Raw genomic sequence first — 21966 nt, forward strand, 5'->3', positions numbered from 1 at the left:
GTACCTGGGTTCTCATCTGTCCCTTGTCTCAAGACCCTGAGCCTTGAGCTCAGGCCAGAAGAGAGTTGAGAGCATCTGGCTTTGATCAGCTGCCAGCTCCAAGGCTCTGAGTGCAGGAGAGGTTGGAGCCCATGGCAGAGCTTGGGACTTGGGGCAAGAGCTACCACTGCCCATCTCAGCCCCATCCTGCACAGAACCCGGGTCTCGGTTGCCAAATCCACCCAGTAAATTTCCTACTGCACATTACCCAGAGTCAGGTTGATTTTTCCCTCCTAAGCCATTCAGGCAGCATCATCATTTTCCCAGGGGCTCCTCTGCAGGTCTGTGGCTGGCCAGCTGCTGGGAGGAACCTAACGTTTTCACGGGGCGGGGGGGGTCTCCCTCCAACACCTAGCCTGTCACCCACCCATTCTCTGAGCCAGGCACCAGACCAGAAGGGTTCATCCCAGTTTGTTGAAATTCTGCTGGGTAGATGGAGAGGAGAGCTACTTCAAGCTACAGTCCTCATCTCTGCTTAGATCTGCCTCCAACCCTCCCCCTCCCCGCCGCCCCACCCCAGAATGATACTTCCTTCAAGGGGCTTGCATTTTTTCATGAGAAAAGTAGACTCATTAGACCACTTTGATTCTGAAATCAGAATGGGAGAAAGACAAACCTATTCCTGTCATCCTGGTACCCTGTTAGAGGTGATAAGCCCAGCAAACACAAAGCCTAGCCCTCTCATCTCCCTCCCTGGGAATAGTTTCTACAATTCCACCTCTTTGACTGTTCCCTCACCCTCTTTCAGAGATGTCCCATGTGCATATCAACCAGAGCTGCTTGTTTCCCAACTGCGACCCATCTCTTCTCCTCGCCTCCCCCTACTCCCACCCTGCTGGCACACACCAAGACTCTGATGACAATGATTCATCACATAGCCACTAAGATGAGCAGGACAGCTGGCTCACCAGTGGACAGAGCACCAGCCCTGAAGTCAGGACCAGAGTTCAAATTTGACCTCAGACACTTAACATTTATTAGCTATGTAATCTTGGGCAAGTCACTTAACCTTGTTTGCCTCATGTACAGGGCTATCTCCAGTCATCCTGATCCATATCTGGTCACTGGCCCCAGATGGCTCTGAAGGAGAAAGTGAGGCTGGTGACTTAGCACAGCTTCCCCTAATTCTAATTCTTTTTTAGGGTGTATTTTTTTTTTTTTTTTGCAAATGGGGTTAAGTGGCTTGCCCAAGGCCACACAGCTAGGTCATTATTAAGTGTCTGGGGCCAGATTTGAACTCAGGTCCTCCTGACTCCAAGGCCGGTGCCACCCCCAGCACCCCCTAACTAAAATCCAGTTCATGTGCTTGTCATGGCATCACCTCCCTGACGGCATGGTCCTCTTCAAAAATGAAGGACAGGGGCGGCTAGGTGGTGCAGTGGATAGAGCACCGGCCCTGGAGTCAGGAGGACCTGAGTTCAAATCCGGCCTCAGACACTTAATAATGACCTAGCTGTGTGGCCTTGGGCAAGTCACTTAACCCCATTGCCTTGCAAAAACCTAAAACAATGAAAGACAAACATCAGTCACCATTATCAAGATGACCAGAAGGAGCTTGATCAACTGGCTAGGTCCTCAGAGCTGCCTGTGAACGGTGTCCCACATTGTTAGCTCCCGGGCAACATGTACGCCTCAGTAAATAACTGGGAACTGGAGGGAAGGACAGCTGCCTTGGGGATGGCAGGTGTTGGCCATGTCCATTCCCTCCTTAGATCCTGATGGTGGCCAAGCAGAGTGAGAGTAGGGGCAGGGGATTGCCCTATCTTCCAGATGAGAAAGTAGAGGCCCAGTGAGGGCAAAGAGACACTACTAGGAAAGAATAGTCAGCAGCTGAATCTTCTGACTTCTGGTGTATGGGGCCTTGGGCTATGATCAGCTGCCTCTGAGAACACATGCAGCACAATGACAGAACTAGAGGGAACCCTAGAACTTTCGACAGGACTGACAGGGAAATGATAGTGAACAGTTGTCTGAGTCAGGGACATACCTTCCTGTGGTGGCTGTCTGCAGAAGCACAGGATACTCCCTTCTCAGAATCATTTTTTTTTAAATGCGCATAGTAAAATAGATTATTAAAAGGGAAATCAATTGTAATGAAACAGAACTGCCAAAAATTTGATTTTAATTGTATCTTTTGTGTGTGTGTGAAACATGAAATAAGATACTCCCTTTAATCAGTCTTTTACACAAAAAGGAAACCTGAAATGCAAATGCTTCTGGTGAATTTAAGTTGAGATGCAATTCTTTTTTAGGTTTTCCAGAACAATTTCCATCTTTGGCTCATTTGATTCTCACATAACCCTGGAGGAATCCAAAGCTGACAGAGATTAAAGATTCCTTTCAAAATCAAGACCATTACTTCCACTAATGCATAGGAATAGAATTTTATTGATAGCCTTTGTTTTCACATTGACTTCATCCCAGAATCCCCCTTCTCTTCTCAGGCAGCTATTCCTTGGAAGAGAAACTGTTGTTTTGGTCTGATTTCATTGGTACAGAGAAGGCCCAATGAGGAAATGGCTCTGACCAATACTGATGATGATGGCGTGTCTGATGCCATTGGTATAGGGAGAAAATTCCCTCCACCAGTATAGTCCAACCTCTACCTTGGTTGCATCTTTGAGTTTTAAAAAGTTTCCTGGGGTCCTGAGATACTAAGGTATCTAAGTCACTAAAGTGACTTACCCAGGGTCCCACAGCCAATCTGCATCAAAGGCAAATGGGGCTTGAACCCAGGTCTTCCTGACTTCCAGGGTTGGCTATCTAATCTCATCACACCAGATGCCTCCTATCACAGTATATGCAACATTATGTACCCATAGTCCTTCACCTCAGCAAGGAAAAGAGGGAGGTGCTTTTCTCCGCTTGTAGAGGTGAAGGTCAAAGAACCACAGTTGCACAGCTTACTAAGCGTGAGCACCAGGATCTGAATTTGGGAGGACTTGCATACTTGAATTCCTTCTATAGCACCCTTCCTAGCTAGAGTCTCTCTGGTTGGAGCCCCTCCTTTTGGGAATGAGGACATTTCTTAGATCATAGAATTGTTGAGCTGGAAAGTACCTTTGAGGCAATTGAGTCCTACCAGTTCGTTTTTCAACTGAGAAAACCGAAGCTGGATGCCATGAGGTGACTTTCCTAAGTCAGATTGGTCATCCTCAATATTTCCAAATTTGCCTGGTGTCCCTTCCCCACTACTGTGAGCTGGATACCAGGAGATCCCTATTGGCCTCCCAAATCACAACAAAGTCACTAAGAATCCAATCTGAAGAACATACCCATGCCACAAAGAATTCCTACACTTAGAACATACTTATCCTCTTGAGGCCTTCTGCCACCTTCCCCCCAAACCAATTTATTATTATTTGCACACTCAGTGTACATCAAACATTTACTTTGTGTAAACAAACAAAAAACAAATAGCCAATAAGATGCCCCCTTGGATACTAAAGCAAAACCAGCTTCCAACTTAACGAGGTTTGAACATAGCCGAGTCGTTTTGACAGTTCTCCAAGCTCATTAAAATGATATGCTACATAATTGTGTTCTGGCACCCACCTCCAATTATACTGTACATTCCAGAATCAGATCAAAATTACTTTTTTGCTCATGTCACAGAGAATCCAGGTCAATGGTATCACATAATGAATGACAAGAGTGCTGAATTCAGAGTCAGAAGACTTTGAATCTGAGGTCAGTCTGAGACATCCGTGTCACCTTTATGTTCAAGCCCTTCCTCTGAAATTCAGTGTGTGACCTGGATAAGTTCCTTCCTCTCCCTGGGCCTCAGTTTCCTCCTCTGGAAAATGAGGGAGTTGGACATGGCAGCCTCTGAGTGCCTTTCCCACTCTGGATCCAGGAGACTATGTGTGAGCTTGAACCTCAGTTTCTTCCTCTGTTAAATGGGAAAGGGTTGGATTTTGTGATTTCTGATTTTTGTGACTTCTGGCTCAAGATCTAAGAGGAACTTAGGGGTCCAGTCCCTCCCTTGGCCCCAGGGGCAGATCATTGTTTTTCCATAAAGCCCACCTAAATGAGACCTACGGCCTTGAAGGTAGGTGACTGGGTCTCCAGGCCTGGAGGTAGTAGTCTTTGTTCCTTCTTCCTTCCTTGTGTGTTTTGGAGAGAGAGAGAGAGACTTGGCCTTGGTGGGTTAGGCCCCTGAAAGGAAATTCCCTCTACTCCCTGGAGCTTTGAGAAATGAAGTGACTATCCCAGGGTCACATAGCTGGTGGATGTCAGTGGATAGATATGAATGAATTAGCAAGTGTTTAAGTGATTGGCCCCAAACCGGCTGAGACACAGATGTACAAAAGAGACAGTTGTGACCTCCGGGGTTATGGAATCACAGATTTAGAAATGAGAAGAACTTCAGGTGGGCTTCTGTGTTCTCAGGGGAGGCAATATACATAGAATGTAATCCCAGGTCGTTAGGGGCCCGAGAGTTGAGTAGGAAAGACCTCTGATAGAAAGTGACTCTCAAATTGAGATTTGCAAGAATTCTGCGACGTTCAGAGGTGGCCATGTGGAGGGAAGGCACTCCAGGCATCAGAAATGGCTAGGGCAAAGGCAGAGAGATAAAGATCCTCCTGACCTTGAGGCCAGCTCTCTAGACATCATGACATACTACCTCTTCAAGTTTCTCAACTTAGCACAACCATCTCTAAAACCCTTTCTTCACAATAAGCCTTCGAGGTAGCTAACAAAAGCATTGTCTTCTCTTGTTCACTCATGTCCAACCCTTCTTGACCCCATGGACCATGACAAACCAATCCTGTCCTTGGGGTTTTCTTAGCAAAGATACTGGGGGAGGTTTGCCATTTCCTTCTCCAGCTCATTTGACAGATGAGGAAACTGAGGCAAACAGGGTAAAATGATCATTCTTCATTGCTCATGGTCATAAAGGTAGAAAGGTCTAAGGTGGGGTTTGAACTCAGGTCTTCCTGCTCCAGGCCAAGACTCTGTTCACTGGATCCTCCAATAAAAGCATTACTATCCCCATTTTACACATGAGGAAATTGAGTCTTCAAGGAGGTGATATGCTCAGGATCACAGAAACAGCATCAGAAATGAGCTTTCAACCCACATCTTTTTACTATGAATCCAAAGTCTCCATTCTGCCTCATTCATCATAATGATTAAGTTCTATTATTTGCCCAAACTGACCACTGAGGAAGAAAACAAGATGATTAAGCAGCTTCTGATCTCAAGTAGCTAAGCCACATTAATAATGCCAGCCCTCTCTGAGACCTGCTAGTCTAACCTTCTCATTTTACAGAGGAGGAAACTGAGGTCCAGGGAAGGGAAATGACCGACCCAATGCCACACAGGCTATAAATGGCAAAGCCAGGATTTAGAGATCCCCGATTTTAAGTTTCATACCCAATGTTCATCTCTTTTTCCACTGCACCCCACCATCTCCCCCACAACACACATTAGAATAAGACAAGTGCCTAAGAAGGTGTTGAGAATTCAGAGGTGGGAGAGTTTACCCCAGACCAGGGTAGAGAAAGAAGACTTCACAGGATAAAGAGTATCACATGGAACCTTGAAGAGTGGTCCAAAAAGATCCGGGCAGCTAGGTGGCACAGTGGCTAGAGCACCAGCCCTGGAGTCAGGAGGACCGGAGTTCATACCTGACCGCATTCACTGATACTTTCTAGCTGGGATACCAAATGGAGAAATACCTGACTGAGATTTGTTAGGATGTATATACAGTGTTGACATTCACAAAGCACTTTTCATATGTTCTCTGGTTGGGTAAGGGTCCAGCCAAAAAGCCTCATCTTCTAGCCATTACCCTTTGCTCCAGATCCATTCCAGACCAGGTACCATGGCCTCGTTTAGCAACTTTCAGGCCTCTCAGCAAAGGGGGCCATGGACAGTTGGTGATTCCTTGTAGGTCTGACTGCCAGGAGGGACCTTCCCTTGTGTCTATCATTTTTCTAGCTGTTTTTTGAAAACAACATATTGCTAATTACTTCAGGAATTTCAAAACTTTAACCACTTTGCACTTGAGAAGACAGTTATAAATATCACAACCTCAGGCAAGGGCCTTCCTTCTCCTTCTGAGTTAGTTACAGCTTTCACAGTCCAGAATCAGAATCAGTGTACAGATGCTTCTCACTTTCCCTATCAAGTCCTCAAGGATAAACTTTCTTTTTGCTGAAGAGGGCCCCTTTCTAGTAGTGTGTGCTATTATTGCTACTCAGTTGTATTAGCCATGTCTGACTCTCTGTGGCCCCATTTTGAGTTTTCTTTGCAGCAATACTAGCTTGCCATTTCCTTCTGCAGATAATTTTATAGATGAGAAAATTGAGGTAAACAGGGTGAGGCGACTTGCCCAGGGTCACACAGCTTCCAGGTATCTGAGACCGAATTTGAACTCAGGTCTTCTGCTTCTAGGCCCTGTGTGCTATCCACTGCAGCACCACCTTGCTAGCAGGTGTATGTTTTCTAAAAAGTGGTCTCCTTTGTATATTGCCCCTATCTTGCTAGAGTCTATAGGAGATCAGAGTCAGAAGGGGCCTTAGTCCCTTCACCTAGTCCAGTTACCTTTTCTTAAAGAGGAAGAAACTGAGGCCTTGAGAGTGGAAATGATTTGCCCAAACTAAGAACAGGAATGTCCCTTCCATTCGTGGTTCTGTTTTATTTTTACAGATGGGGAACTGAGGCCCAGAAAGGGGAAATGACTGACCTAAGGCCACACATAGAGTCTTAGATCTAGAGCTGGAAGGGACATCAGAGGCCAGCTAATCCAACCTCTTCATTTTACAGAGGGAGAAACTGAGGCTTAGGGAGGGAGAGTGACTTAGCCAAGATAGGAAGCCACAGAGTCAATAATGGAACCTGGGATCTCTGCCTTTAAATGCAGTGCCTTTCCCTCCTGCATCATCTGATTTGGACTCTGTTTGATCCCCACTTCACCTTGCCCAGACTCCAGGAGCTGGTTGGCTCCTTTCTTCTCTAGTGGAGAACAGCCAACCTACCCAATGCCCAGAGGACTTTCCCACGCCTCAGGCAGCACCTCTTGTCTCCCCCACCCCAAATCTCCTCCACTCCCTCTATTTCAAATGATTAATGACAGCTCCCATCTCATTGGCATTCTCTCTGTTCCAAAGAGCTTTGCTTAAACCTGCCCAGGCTCCTGGGGACACTAAGTGGGGGATGGGATCAGGAGCCTGCAGCTAACTCGACTTGGCACTACTCGACTTGGGCTCCCACTGGCCCTTCCTTGTGGCCAGTGTGTGAAGGGTTTGCTCTGGTTCTCTGTGGCTCTCCAGATCAGGACCGGATCCTGCTGTATACTCTTTCCCTACTCCCTCGAATCTGGTGTAGCCATGAACTCTGATTTGACTTGGCCTGGAGTCTCACTTACTCTCTGGGATCACAATTTGGACTACGCCTTTTTTTCCCCCAGCAGGGTTATTTCTCTTGCATTGGCCCATTCTATTCTCTAAGGAGGTGGGAATGCTGGGGGGGGGGGGGGGGCTGGAGGCTAGGATAGGGCAAGGACTCTTCTCTCCACTTTACAAATGAGGAAACTGAGACCCAAAGAAGAGAAATCACTTTCTCACAGTCACATGATGGACTAGTAGAGAAATGGGTTGGGACTGGAGCCTAGCCTCCGTGACTGCTCTTATATTGCCTGGTCCCAGGAAGCCAGAAGAACCAGTCCCCTAAATGTAGTTCCTTAGCTTAAGCCCCAGCCTAGGATCTGGGAGCATTATGGCTTCTAACAGACTTACAAGACATGACAGCAGATCACACAAAATTCCATAATATCCCAACTGGAAGGACCTAGAAAATCTATTTCAGATTTTACACATGCAGAGCAAGAAAGGGGAAATGGCTCTAACTTATTTGGTGTATGCACCTTATTAATGAGGTTGCTCCTTTGGCTCCTAGAGGTTCTGGAATTAGTATAGTGAAAATTGAGCTCCATTTGAACTTTGCTATTTTATTATTATGTGTATGACTTAGGGCTAGTCACTTTATCTGGGCCTCAGTTTCCCTATCTGTAAAATGGAGGGTTATATTCCTTGGCCTCCGAGTTTCCTTCTTCCTCTAAGTCTGCAATTCCTCTGTGAGTCTAGAGAGCTCACCCTGACAGTGAATATTTTAGAGCAGAATTATTTGACAATGAAATGTCAGAGGTAAAAGTTTCTACATGAAGCCACACATGAGGCTTCCCTGTCAGCATTCCCAGAAGAGGAGAGCAGTACCTATCAGTGTTGAGGCATCAGCCAGGGCTGCTTGATGCCTCCTCTCACCTCTGCCCCTACCCCCAGACCCCAGCCGTTAGCCTCCCATGGGAAGGAGGCAAGGGCTGAGTTCTGGTGGGGAAAAAGTGGCAAGGAGATGGCAATAGTCTTTCTGCCTATGTAGAGGAAAAAGGATCCTACAAGCTCCCATTTCTCTGATTATCTTTTAAGGTTTACAAATAATGACCCAGTTTGTCCCTTCATCCCTGACTCCCATCTTTCACTTTCCTCCCTAGTATCAGACTAAAAGAAGCAATTAGGTGGCACTGAGCACTGGGACCTAGAGTCAAGAAAATCTGAGTTCAAATGCAGCCTCAGATACTAGTTATGTGACCCTGGACACTTCACCCTGTTTGCCTCAGTTTTCTTATCTGTAAAATGATCTGCAGAAGGAACTGGCAAACCACTTCAATACCTTTGCTAAGACAATTCCCAATGGAATCACAGAATCAATCGCTAAAAAACAACTGAACAACTAAAACCCAAATCAGGTTGGAGAGAAGGCCTCAGAGAAGTAGAGTTCCTCTTGTGTTAGGAGCCCCCATCAGTCTTCACCAATAATATCTATGATTTAGGTGGCCTTAGTATATCAACTCTGAAAAGAGATTTCCCCTTGACAATCCTGCAAGGTAGTAGTAGTATGATGACTTTTATTGCCATTCGCCAGATATAGAAACAGAAGCTCCCAGAGACAAGTAGTTTGTCCAGTTTCCATAGCTAGGAAATGTCAGAGCAGGGATTCCAAACTTAGTCTCTCCTGACCCCAGGACTGTAGCCCACTGCCATTCAATGAATATGTATCTCTGGAGCCTAGATTGCAGGTATCTTGTCTGAGAAACATATGGCAACACACATGGTTCATCAAAAGACCAGATGACATCCATTACAAAGTCATGTACCCATGTCAGAGAGGTCATGTTTATGTGTCTTTCAGGGGAGGCAGTGAACATAAGCTCTAGAGTGACAGTTTCACATCCTATGTCTGGTATATCCCACCTTAGAAAAGTCACGTCCCCTCCTAAGTTCTCCTAGCTCTAAGTCTGTAATCTTGCCTGATAGTATCATGAGACCATCAAGATACCAGTTTCCTTCAGCTCTGGGGGTAAAAAAAGGGTTGAATGATTGGTCACATGGTTCTCAGTTCCAATACTGACCCAACCATTACACAGACTGGAGATCCACTAGTATTCATGCTTTCTTTTGCGGCTGAGTTGGGCTAGGCCAATTTGAGGGCTTCTTTTCAATGACTCTTTGATCTTTGCTTTTTGGCCTTTCTTGACATTTAATGCCTCTGGAGCAACTCTCAATTATTGAGATTACCTGTGCCTCAGAGCAAGACTGTCACTCGCAGATATGTAGCTGGGTGGGTAGTCATTTAGAGGCAGTTGCAAGAGCATTGAAGAAGAATCAGAACATCTGAGTTCTCCTGAAACCTCTGCCACTGATCAGCTGTGGAATTGTTACTGGGGTTGACCTAAATCAGGATTTTAGAGGTGAATTCATTCAATGTTTGACCAAATACAGTCTGTGAATGATGTTATAAATAGCCAAATAGCCCTTGGCAGAAAAAAAGTTTCCCACCCTTGACGAAGATGGTCTCTAAAAGGCCCAGTAATAGTAATCCATGTTCTTAGAGCCCTCCCAGCTCTGACAGCCAGTGTTCTAAGAATCCTCCCAGCTCTGACATCCTGTGTTCTAAGGCCCCTCTCACCTCAGACATTCTCTGTCCTAAGGCCCCTCCTAGCTCTGCCATTCCCTGTTCTAAGTCTTCTCCAATTTTGAAAGGAAGGGGGAGGAAGCTGCTTTTCCTGTTACTGTAATCTTGGAGCAGAATTTTGGCAATGAAGAGGCCAGTTATCAGCTGTGTGGTTTTCAGTTCTCACTAGGTACTCCACAGACAGAGCATCCCCCCCATTAGGTTTTGCTTTCAATGAGCCATAGTTCCAGTTATGGAACACTTCTTTTCAATCTTTGAAGCATAACTATGTTATTATAGTTTTTGTTCTTGAATAACAATTTCTTTTTCAACAGTTTCATTGAAATATTCAGTGATTTTTTTAAAAAATTAAAATTTTGTCTTTATTTGTGCTACGAGCATGTCCACATCCCTTAAGAATCCTTGGGTGGATGGGGAAAGGAATCATATTTATAGAAATTATTTATTTTGGGACCTCTGAGGCTAATCCCCACCCCCATTTTACAGAAAATAAAAACTAAGGCCAAGGAAAGAGAAAGAATTTTCTGAAAGTCATATGTGTGATAAAGTTTCAGAGCCAGGATATAGATCCAGGTCCTGTGGTCAAGATTAAAGCTGTACCACAGCATAGTCATTAGCAGGCATTGATTGCTTAGACCTCATGCAATATTTGCTTTCTATCAAAGGTATCATTTAAAAATCATAGTTATCTATGAGAATAAGATTAATATTTATATTCTCCTCTACCCTCCCAGAATAATGTTCTGTACACAATAGATTCTTTTTAAGTTTTTTCAAGGCAATGGAGTTAAGTGGCTTACCCAAGGCCACACAGCTACGTAATTATGTGTCTGAGGCCGAATTTGAACCCAGGTACTCCTGACTCCAGAGCTGGTGCTCTATCCATTGCACCACCTAGCTGCCCCTACACATAGATGTTTGCTTAAAACTGAGTTAGGAAACCTGGGGACAAAGTTTGTTAGGTTGATGAGCTGCATTGAGATAAGCAAGTATTTTATAAATACAATGCTTGACTCAGTAAACAAAAATTTCATTTGAGCTGTTGAGACAGCCAATTTTAAAATGCTTTTGGATTTCAATTTTCAAAGAAGATTGCTGCCACCTGGTGGGAACAATTGAAGCATTTCAAGAGGTTTAGATCCTACTGGAATTTTCTAGAATCTTTTAGCATTTTTCAATGGTCTCTTTGAAGAGAGCTTGATGAGTTGTTAGTTTAACACACACACGCAAACACACACACACACACACACACACACACACATACAAACATTGATTTATGTGTAAGCCAGCTGACATTCAAAGAAATTTCTTACTTTAGTGACAACTGCTAGTTGATGGACAAGCCAGGACTAGAATCAAGGTCCAATACTGCCAGTTCCCCATATGTTCATAGCATTTCCAAAGTCCATCTCTCAACATTACCCTCTGAGGTAGATAAATAAAATGCTCAACTTCTCATTTTACAGAAGAAAATAAAGTTCAGAGAGCTCATGATTTGTCTAAAGGGACATCATTCATAAGGGTGTGAGAAAGGGATTTACAGAATCTCAGGCAGAAAGTACCTTGGAGTCCATATTTAGATACCCAAAGAATTCCCAAGACAGTACCAACAAGTGGCCACCCAGTCTACTTGCAGGTCTATACTGAGGAGAAAGTCATTTCCCTTAAAGTCAACTATTTCATTTTGAGGTTATTCTTTGTTCCTCCTAACATCAAGCCTCAGTTGGGCAGTTTGTAATTTTTACCCATTGCTTCTGGGCCTGATCTCCCAGGACCAAGATTAGCAAATCATCCCTTCAAACATCTGAAGCTACCTAGCTATCCTGTCCCCTCAACCTACCAGGACTTCTCCAGTCTTAAATAGCCTCAGTTCCCTCAACCAATACTCATCTTGTGACATGTCCAAAAGAACCTTCACTATCTGGGTGCTTTTCTTTGGATCCTTACTACAAGGTGGTACCCAGAACATAGTATTTCAAACCACGACAAGGCAACTATCACTAAGCCATCAGAGTTGGAAGAGAGCTCTTAAGTGATCCTGTATACTCTACTTGTCTGATAAGGAGTCCTTCACTGAGGAAATAGCAGCCCATTCCTCTCAAAGTAGAGACTTGCACTTTTAGATAGCTCCAGTGAACTTGCCATTCAATTTCAATTAGGCTCTTTGTCCCTTCCCTCCATTGATCCTAGTTCTTCCCTCCCAGGGCCAAACAGAACCAGAATAATCCCTCCTCTCCAAGACAGTCCTTTAAGGTAGCTGAAATTAGTTATCACATGTCCTCCGAGTCTTCTTTTTTTCCAAACTAGACATGCTTAGCTCTTAGGTTGAAGCCCCAATCACTATTCTGGAAACATAGCTCTGGAACACTCTCCAGCCTAGCAGTGTTGTTCCTAAATTGTGGGGTTTGGAACTGAGCACAGAGGGATAATCCTGTCCTTTTTCCTTGACCTCCAGGCCTTTCTACACAGGTCAAGATGGTTTGGCTGCTCAAGCACACTGTTGATTCCTCTTGTATTGGGCAGTAGAAGATAGGGACGTCTAGTGGGCTGCATCTCTTACTTACCAGGCTTAGTTTTTTGGAAGCTAGGCATAAAACCTTCCATTGAAACAAGTACCAAAACACCAAATGCGGTGTGTACAAACAAGAGAAGACATATACGTGAACAAAAGAAGCCATGCTCTAATTACAGTAGGGAGGACCTGGAATCTAGACCAAAAATGAATGTGGAGCAAACCTTCTGGAATCCTGACAGCACTCCAGTGGGGTCCATCACGCCCCCCAGCTTCCAGTCATCCACAGGTTTGATAAGTGTGCCACCTGAACCTTTATCCAAATCAGGTAAAAATGTTCAGCCACACAGATCCCTTGGGGCACTCCACTGAGATCTCCTGCAAGCAGAGGAGCATTAATGATGACTCTTTGATTCACTTCCAGTCCCACCTAGCTAGGCTAGCTAGCATTTAACCCCCATCTCCCCATCTTGCCCATTGGGATGGCATGAGAGACTTTTAGCAAATGCTTTGCTAAAAGCTAGGTAAACCATATCTATAGTATTCCCCTAACATACACAAGAGAATGTAAGGCTTGTCAGGCATGATCTGCTCTTGAGCTGGCTCTTAAGTGTAATAGCTGTTTCCTTTTCTCCGCATTTATTGGCCATCTCTTTCCCAAAGCATTCTCAGCTTTTGCCTGGATTTCAAATTTAAGTATACCCCCTTTGGGGTTTGCAAACCCCATTCTCCTTCCTTTTTGTGAAATGGGCAGATTGTTACAATGCATAGAACCCTAGAGCTGCAGTTGGAAACACCCAAGTTCAAATGTGGCTGCAGATATTTATTAGATGTGTAACTCTGGGCAAACCACTTCACCTCTGTTTAGCTGTACTCTCAAACTCTCCTTCCTTATCTTGGTCATGAACTCATCATCATGTAAGGCCATCAACGTGTACTTTCCAGTTCAAAGGTCATTCTTCTTGGCAGAGAAGAGAGAAACAAAATAACCCCTGATCAGACTTGAATTCATCATATATTTTTGTCATTCCATCCATCATCCCCTTAGTTTTGGCCAATATGCCTCTTTTAATGCCACAAATATTACATTAGATGCGAGGGGGCTGATGGAACACATGGTTGACTTGCAGTGAAACCTAATGTTCACTAAACCTCCACATCTTTGCTCAAATGAGCTGTTCTCTGGCCACAAAACAGTTTGGACTTTTGATGGTGATTTCTTTTGTACTCAAGTATAAAGTTCTCCATTTCTTCCTATTAAATTATCATCTCTGTAGATTTTACCTGACAGTCTAACACATCATTTTATCTTTTGGATCTTGACTTGATCATCCATTGGGTCAGCCATATGCCACCCCCGCTCCCAGTTTTGTGTACTAGGTATATTTTATAGACCTTACCATTCACATCAGGTCTCCTGACTCCCACACCATTGTTCTTTCCCAGTTTCCCATACTTCTGCCCATACCGGAATGAATATATATATATATATATATATATATATATATATATATATGTATATATATATATACATATATATATACAAACTATGTATATGTGCATAAATGTACATAGAAGTTGTATGTGTTTCCTTTTTAGATGCTCCTTTGCTCATGTTGCCCAATCACAAGTTAAAGAGTGGAGCCTAAGAAAACAGATAGAGGCATCAAGATAGGCAAAGAGTCTTCAGATCATCTAACATTGATAGTGTTACCACAACAACAAAAATGTAGGAAAGGTATGGAAAAGAGTAGTGTTATTCTAGCTTCCTCACTGAGAATAAGACCTGATCATTCACCATCCACTTGCAGCCCATAGGCCAGGAGAATGTCAGAGGTGGGGGATGCTTTCCCCCAACCCCACATGCCTCCCCTTTCTTAGCTATTGCACAGTTAGAGCAGAGACTGGGTTCTGTGTCTGCATCATGGGTTCATAGAGCTAGGAGGAATTTACAGATGAGGAAACTAAGACCCCAGATAAGTAGCAACTTGCCTGAGTCCTTTTCAACCACATCACACTTGGTCACAACGGGAATGCTTGATGTTGTAGGAGTAGGCTGTGGAGCAAGTGGAATCCAGCCTCTTCATTCTGCTGAAGAGGGTACTGAGTTCCATTGAGAGGGCATGATTGCTCAGATGGTTTTAGGAAGTACAGAGCTGGGACTGACTTCACTTCATCTGACTAAACTATGCTATCTGCCTCAAGGAAAAAGTGTTGGCTGGACTCTGCATAGCTATGTGATCTGTGTTCTGGTGCTGGAAGGGTCCAGAGAAGGAAACCAAGGCCCAGGGAGAAGGGACTTGGTCAGGTTGCACATAGGATCTTATATCTCAAGCTGAAAGGGGCCTCAGAAGCCAGTTAGGCCAACACTTTTGTTTTGCAGGTGAAGAAATTGAAGCCCAGAGAAGCCAGATGACTTGCCTAAGGTCTCACAGATACTAAATGGCAGAATCAGGGTTTTAAATTCCAGTCTTGTGACTCCGTGTTCAGAATTCATTCAACTGCCCCCAGCTTCCTCTCCTCCCCTCCCCTCCCCTCTCCCTGCCCCTTTTCTGCCCACTCACCCCATGCTCTATCTCTAACTAGCTGTTTATGACCCACAATGTCCTGACCAGGACCCCTAAATTAACTTTTCATTGTAATGCAATGTCTGTAAAAGGGATAGAGAGGGAAAAAACCCAAATGCCCCACAACCCCAACACATACACATAGTCTTCTTCCTATTTATTATTACATTCAAAATCATTATAAATAGTGTATAGATTAATTTCATTGTAATAATATATTAATATAAAACAAAATTGTTAATATTATAATAGCTGTTGTTTATTTAAACTTTACAGATATCAACTCATTTGTTTTTCACATCCACCCTGAGAGGTAGGAACTCATCCCCATTCTACTGTTGAGGAAACTGAGGCAGATAGAAATCAAGTGATTTGCCTAGGATCACCAAGCTAAGAAGTGGCAGAGATTGGATTTGAACCGAGTCTTTCTTGACTCCAGGCCCAGCGCTCTGTCCTATGGCGTTCCCCTCTCTGGCCCTGTCTCTTTGACCCACTGTGCTCAGCCTAGAAGGGGAGCCCAAAGGCCTAGCAAGGGGTTCTCTGAACTAGGAAAGCTTGTTTGGTCCCTCCCCCCAGCCCCATACTTCTTCATTCCTTGGTGTCTCTCTTCTGTATCAGAAAAACCCCACATGCGCCATTACAAGCAACACAAAAGGACCAGGGCCTGAAGATGGGCTGTTCTTTCTCATTCAGACCAAGGGCACTAGAAAACTCTCTAGTGGGGAGTCCCAGGAGGCCGAAGCTGCCTTCTCTGTCAGTGATTGGGGTCAATGGGGGTGGGGGAGGAGAGGGGCGGAGGCTGTGCTTATGGTGAAGGGCCTACCTCACAGGGTTGTTGTGAGGAACTTTGAGAGGACAAGTCAGTAAACCTTTGCTTTGAATCTTGACATGCCATCTTTCTATGCTGGGAATTATCTTCAATGCCCAATTCTGGGTGTGCCCCCTGTGGACAATGATGTTCCATGGTCCCACCTATTGCAAGAGCTTGCAGGAAACCTCAGCAATGCACAGGGATCCCTAGAGCAAATGTTCCACACCCTGTGGCCCCTTCCTTGGAAGACTTTAAAATCTCCACAGCATGGACTCCATTTCAGTTAGACATTAGTAACAATAAAAATTCTGAGGTTTTTTTTTCCTGTCTAGTCTCACAGAACACCTGAAATCCATCCCTGGACCCTAGGCTAAGAACCTTGCTGATGGCCCCCTGCCCAAAATGTGAATCCCCACGTAGTCAAAGACTGGCCAAGCTGTTACAGCTGGGTTGAAGCTTAGAGGTCATCTTGTTAGAGACTTTCCTTTCAGCCTCAGGATAAATATTTCCAGGGATGAAGAACTCACTACCTTACAAAGCTGCCTATTCCATTATTGTTAGTGCATCCTTCTATCTTCAACTGGCCTCTGCCTGAATTGGATGTCCCCTCCAAAATTGCCAGGAAGAATCCTTGGGCTTCCAGGTGCTTTGGAGGTTAATAGAAAGGTGGTGAGGTTGGAAGGGGTGGTCGCTTGGCTTCCTGCTCCGCCAGGGACCTGCTTTACCAGTATCCGTGTGGCTTCTTATCCACGGGGGTCATTTTCAGGCCCTGACTAAGGCTCCTGAAAATCGACCACACTACTCCAACCAGAACCAGAGAGCAGATGTCTCTACTGGGAAGGAAGTATCATTATTCACTCCTTCAGAAGAACAGACAATGCCTAACATTGTAGACTATCAGCTAGGAAGGCTCATCTGGGTCGGTTCCCTTGTGAGGAGGGAAGCCAAGAGAACCAGAGATCCAGAGCTGACAGAGGAATCAGAGACCAGCTAATCTGACACCCTCATTTCACAGAGGAGGAAACTAAGAGCCATGGAGATGAAGGGATCAACAGCTAGTAAGGATCTCAGAGGCTATCCAGTCCAACCATTTCACAGGGGAGGAAACTGAGACCCAGGAAGGTGGAATAATTTGCCCAAGATGATACAAATCTTGAGTCTAGTGTTTGAGTCATCCTTAGAAACGAAGACTTTGACTTCCAGTGCAGTACCCCAATGGTCCTATAACTAGGAGGTAGCAGGTTGAGGCTCCCTAGCTTATCTCCTCTTGTCCTTTGCTGCCCCTACTTGCCCACACTTATTCCAAGCTTAAACAACAGATCTGGATGACTTCTGACTCAACTTTCTCCTTGCCCAAAACTGAAAGCCCAGGGCAGCTTCTGCAGGTGGGGGAGACAGGACTGTGCCTTAGGGTGGAACTAGTGAATCTCAACAACCACCACACATTACTCTTCCTTTGTGATTCTAAGAAAACAGAGCCTGGCTCAGGCCCTGGTGTACCCATTTTCTTGCCTTATTTGCCCTATTGTTCCTACACCAACCCTTTCCCCCCTTCTACCCATTTTTTTGCTAGTCAAGCCACTCCCCCCTTCCTTTCCCAATTTGGCCTGATGGGTGATGCTGATGGCTGATATTTTGGTATTCTCTGTCCCTGAAAACCTCCATGTTGAAACAGGGCTCTTTCTGACTCCAGAAGGCAGGGCTGCATAACTGTGGGAATGTGACAAGCCCTGGGCCCTCCTGCTTTCCCTGTGTGCCAACCTTCATGTTTTTCCACCCCCTGCCCCAGCCACATCTGCCCCACCTTCCCCTAGCCCTCTGAGACTTTCCTCTTGGACAGAAGCCAGCCAGATATTCCAGACTGGGGTCTCCTCTCCGCTTGGGTTGAGTACTCTGCTAATACTAAACAACAGGGCTCCCAGTATGCTTTGGTTCTTTTTTTCACTGATTTCTGGTTGTTGGAATGTAACATATTTCTGCTAGTGATTTTTCCTTTAATAAAGCCATTAATACATCGATGGTATTTTAATATTTACGGCAGCCTGACAGAAATAATGCTGTTAACATTGCCCCCCCTCTTCCCTCTTTTTCCTTTTTTTTTTTTTCTCATTTGCTTCCCAGGTCATCCTGACCTGTTCAGCTTGGACTGTCTAACATTTGTTTTTAATGTCAGTTGAAAAGTAATTGTAAAAACATGTATGCTCCAAATTAGTCCAATCTTTTTTTTTTTAAATTCCTGCTCCCCCTCCCCTTTTCCAGTGGAAAAGCCTAACATTGGGACCTATTTCCCAGACCTGGCCTTTCCTAGGAGCAGGTTTTCTGGAAGTCTGTAGGGTCCTGTGCTGAGGATGGCATCTGGACAGTGAACTCCTTGCCATTGGCATGGTGGTTATTAACAGCCCAGAGAAGGAGACTTGGAGGAGAGCCCTGGCGACTTGGTGTGCTGGCCTCCTTCCACAGCCTTCTATATCATGGTGTTACCCATTTCTTTTCCAGAATTCCACTCCCTCAGACTCAATCTTTTTTTAAATAAGTTTTATAGATGCCTTTGTTTTCTATATCATAATCTCTCTCTCTCTCTCTCTCTCTCTCTCTCTCACACACACACACACACACACACACACACAAAAACACACAAAGACACCCTCAGGAATTAGACCCTCCCTTGGAACAAAAAGAAAGGCTTAAGCAGAAGTAGCCAGTGACCACATTTAATAGCGTATGCAAAATGAAGCCCCTGTAGGCCCCTGCTTCTCAACTGAGCCGAAGGAGATGGGTTTCATTATCTGTCCATTAGACTAAATGGTCCCACATAAACCTTGAAAGATAAAGCGTGATTTTTGTCTTTCTAGCCAGGCATTCCACTGGCCCAGGAGGACAGGGTGGGAAGGGGCATCTGGAGAGAGAAATGCAATCAGATGTCCTAGAGAGAGGCAGGCAGTGAGAGGAGGGGAGGAGTCCTGGATTTGAGTCACTGCTCTATTGTTTCCTAGCCCTCTCTTGATCAGATGGCTTCTGAGGGCCTTTCTGACTCTTAGACCAAAGGTTTTAAAAAGCATAAGGCTTTCTGACTGCAGTTGAGGGTGCTCTTCATGCTCTGAAGTCTCAGTCTGTAAAACCTCCTACTAACTGGACACTCAATGGCTCAGTCCCAGACAGCTATATCCATCCCCACACACAAACACACACAAACACACACACACACACACACACACACACACACACACACACGCCTTCTGTCAGTAGACAACAAGCATATGCACTACACTGTACCCTGAGAACACAGACAAAAATGAACCAGTCTTTGCCATCAGGGAGTTATGTTTTGTCAGGAGAGCAATACGTCTGCAGAAAAGTGTGGAGAAGCAAAATCCAGGGGGTTGCTGGGAGGAAGGTAGTACCTGTGTAGGAGACATCTTCACAGAAAGGGACAGCAGTAGCCTTTTTCTTCTCTCCTCTTCCCATGCTTCAGATCATGCCCCTCACTCATACTTCTCTAGTGTTTGGTGACCCTAGGGCCCCAACCCAGACCTCCATCTCAATGGAGTTAGTGTCCTTAGGACCCAGTCCTTTTCTAGGGGCAGGAGACCCAAACAGGCAAGGAAGTGACCACAAATGACCTCGTCATCCTGTACCACGTGACCTGCTGGTGAAGAAGTGGGTTGTGCAGTCGAATCAGATCAAAATGTCTCTGGGAAATATTTCACAGTACAAAAAAAATACATAATACATAGATAACATGACAGTTTAAAACTTAAGTCTATCTCAAGTCTGCAAGGACCCTTCTGTATGGTTTGGAGGTCTCATTTCCATTTGAGTTTGGCACTGGACTGGAGTAAGGATTCCTGTCTTTTTTACATCCCAGTGCCCTTGGGCAGTTAAGCTAATGAAGCTTCTAGAACCTTTCTCAGAATCACTTCTTGAAATGCATGAAATAAAATCCAGAAGTTATAAACATATTTTAAAAAACAAGTTCCCAGACCCCAGTTTAAGAACTCCGAACTTCAAATTTAAAGGGATTTAGAGTCAGGACTTTCCATCAGAAGACCTGAATTCAGATCTTGCCTCAGATATTACCAGATGTGTTACCATGGGCAAGTCACTTAACCCTGCTGGGCCTCAGTTTCCTCCTCTGTAAAATGAGAATAATATTAGCAATCTACGTCACAGGAATAATCATTGGTAGCATTTATGTTAACCTCTAGTATCTGTAAAGTGGTTAAATATATGATGTCACCTAATTCTCCCAGCTGCTTTGGTGCTATTAATATCCTCATTTTACAAGCAAGGAAACTGAGGTTGAGAGAGGTTAAATGACACAGTCAAATGGAGACTTAAGTGACTGAAGCAGGATTCAAGCCCAAGTCTCTCAGTTCTTCTCAACTCCAACATTATCCCCTACACCAAGCGCTGACATAATATACATTGAGCACTTCTGAAATCTTGAACCATTGTCCCCAAAGGTTGGCTCTTATCATTGTGCTTGACCCTTTAGCTTAATGGGGAAGGAAGTTGACACTCTGCACGTACCCCCTTATCCATTGCCATCCTACGTAGCTGAAGTTCAATCCTCTCCTCTGAAAGATTTTTCTGAGAAGTAATAAATGGCTCATTGTTATAACAGCCTCTCCAATTTCCCAGAAACCTTACTCTAAGAGCCCAGTGAGGCAGGTTAGCACTAGCTGGGAGCCAGAAAGCCTCATTCAAAGCTTAGCATCTGTATGAACTTAAACAAGTCATGGCCTCTTCTCCGTGTCAGGGAAAGCCAGCTGCAGCTTGAGAGGGGGCTTCTAGGGAAGGAGGTACAAGTGGGTTTGGCCTTGGTTCGGAGATAGGAACCAACCTGGGATTTTCCTTAGCAGAGGCAGTTTCCCCTGTTCATAGGGAGCAGTCAATTTCTAACCCTAGGGAGATGCCCAGAGACCTGAGAAGTTACGTTGACTAACCTAAGGTCACACAGAGTCTCCACATCTTCCTGACCCTATGGTCAATTCAAGGAATCATCAGAGGTGAAATCAGAGAAGTTACGTGACTGGCCTGTGATCACACAGCTAGAAGACATCAGAGGCGGGCTACAAATGCAGCTCTCCCGACTTCCATGTCCAAGACTTGGTCCCATCATCAATAGCCTATCGCAGTGTCTTATCAAACTCTTCTTGGAAATGAGTTACTTCTTTGGGTTCCAGTTCATAAAGCATAATGCCTGGCGCTTTGGAATCAGAGGAATAAGAGACGGAACTGGTTTGTGCAGAGACTGAAAAAGTGGGATGGGTGTTTGTTGTCATCTCACCTCAGGTCAGTTAATCCCATTTAAACTCTGTTTCCCACTCTTGTCTTCAGTGAAGACTGAAGGCCATTGGCATCTCTGCTTAGGAGAGGAAGTGAGAGGCTCATCCTTTGGCTGTTCTGCCTCTGATGCATCCTAGCTCTGTGATCCTGGATAGGTCACTTGACTTCTCACTTTTCTGAACCATTCTTTAGGGCTCTAAAGAAAAGGGAGAAGGTCCCAGCTTGCATTGGTTGTAGGCATTTCTTCACTGGAAGCAGTCTACAGAGATGAAATCCCAGGCCCAGTCTCATCACTCCACTAGGTTACAAAAGGTTAATGAATACCCCCACCCTGCACTGTTCCACAGGTTTCTCTTTCCCAGCTTTGAATGTTTATAGTCATCCATTTGTTTGTTCATTCGTTTATTCGGCAATCCTAGGTTCACAGGGCTTAAAGTGAGCAGAGATTTTCAGAGACCATCTAGCCCAACCTCCTCCTACAAAGGAGGAAAGTCAGGCCCAAAGAGGGAGGTTGAAAACTGCCAGGATAGGGCTCCATTGTGTGAGCCTCAAGCTGTGGGGTTAGTGAAGGTCAGAGCCCATTGGGAGAGGGTTGCTTCACCATGCCTTGCCTGTACCTTTTGGCCCATGTAGATAGAACAGCTTGGAATCTTCCCCAATGGAAAATGGATTTCCATAATTTGTGCATTCTAATGCACTCTCACATAGAGTCCAGATTAGCTGCCAGAAGAATTTTCCACCAAGAATAAAAACATCTTTATGTTAGTTTC

The 21966-nt window shown here is 44.8% G+C and overlaps 1 protein-coding gene across 1 annotated transcript in view; it reads left to right on the forward strand.

Annotated features, from left to right (window-relative positions):
* AR (androgen receptor) overlaps positions 1-21966 on the forward strand; it is a 210183-nt gene that overhangs the window by 163299 nt on the left and 24918 nt on the right. The gene's annotated exons all lie outside the window — the stretch shown is intronic.

The sequence above is a fragment of the Macrotis lagotis genome, chromosome X, assembly GCF_037893015.1.
Source record: "Macrotis lagotis isolate mMagLag1 chromosome X, bilby.v1.9.chrom.fasta, whole genome shotgun sequence".
NCBI classification, from domain to species: Eukaryota; Metazoa; Chordata; class Mammalia; order Peramelemorphia; family Peramelidae; genus Macrotis; species Macrotis lagotis.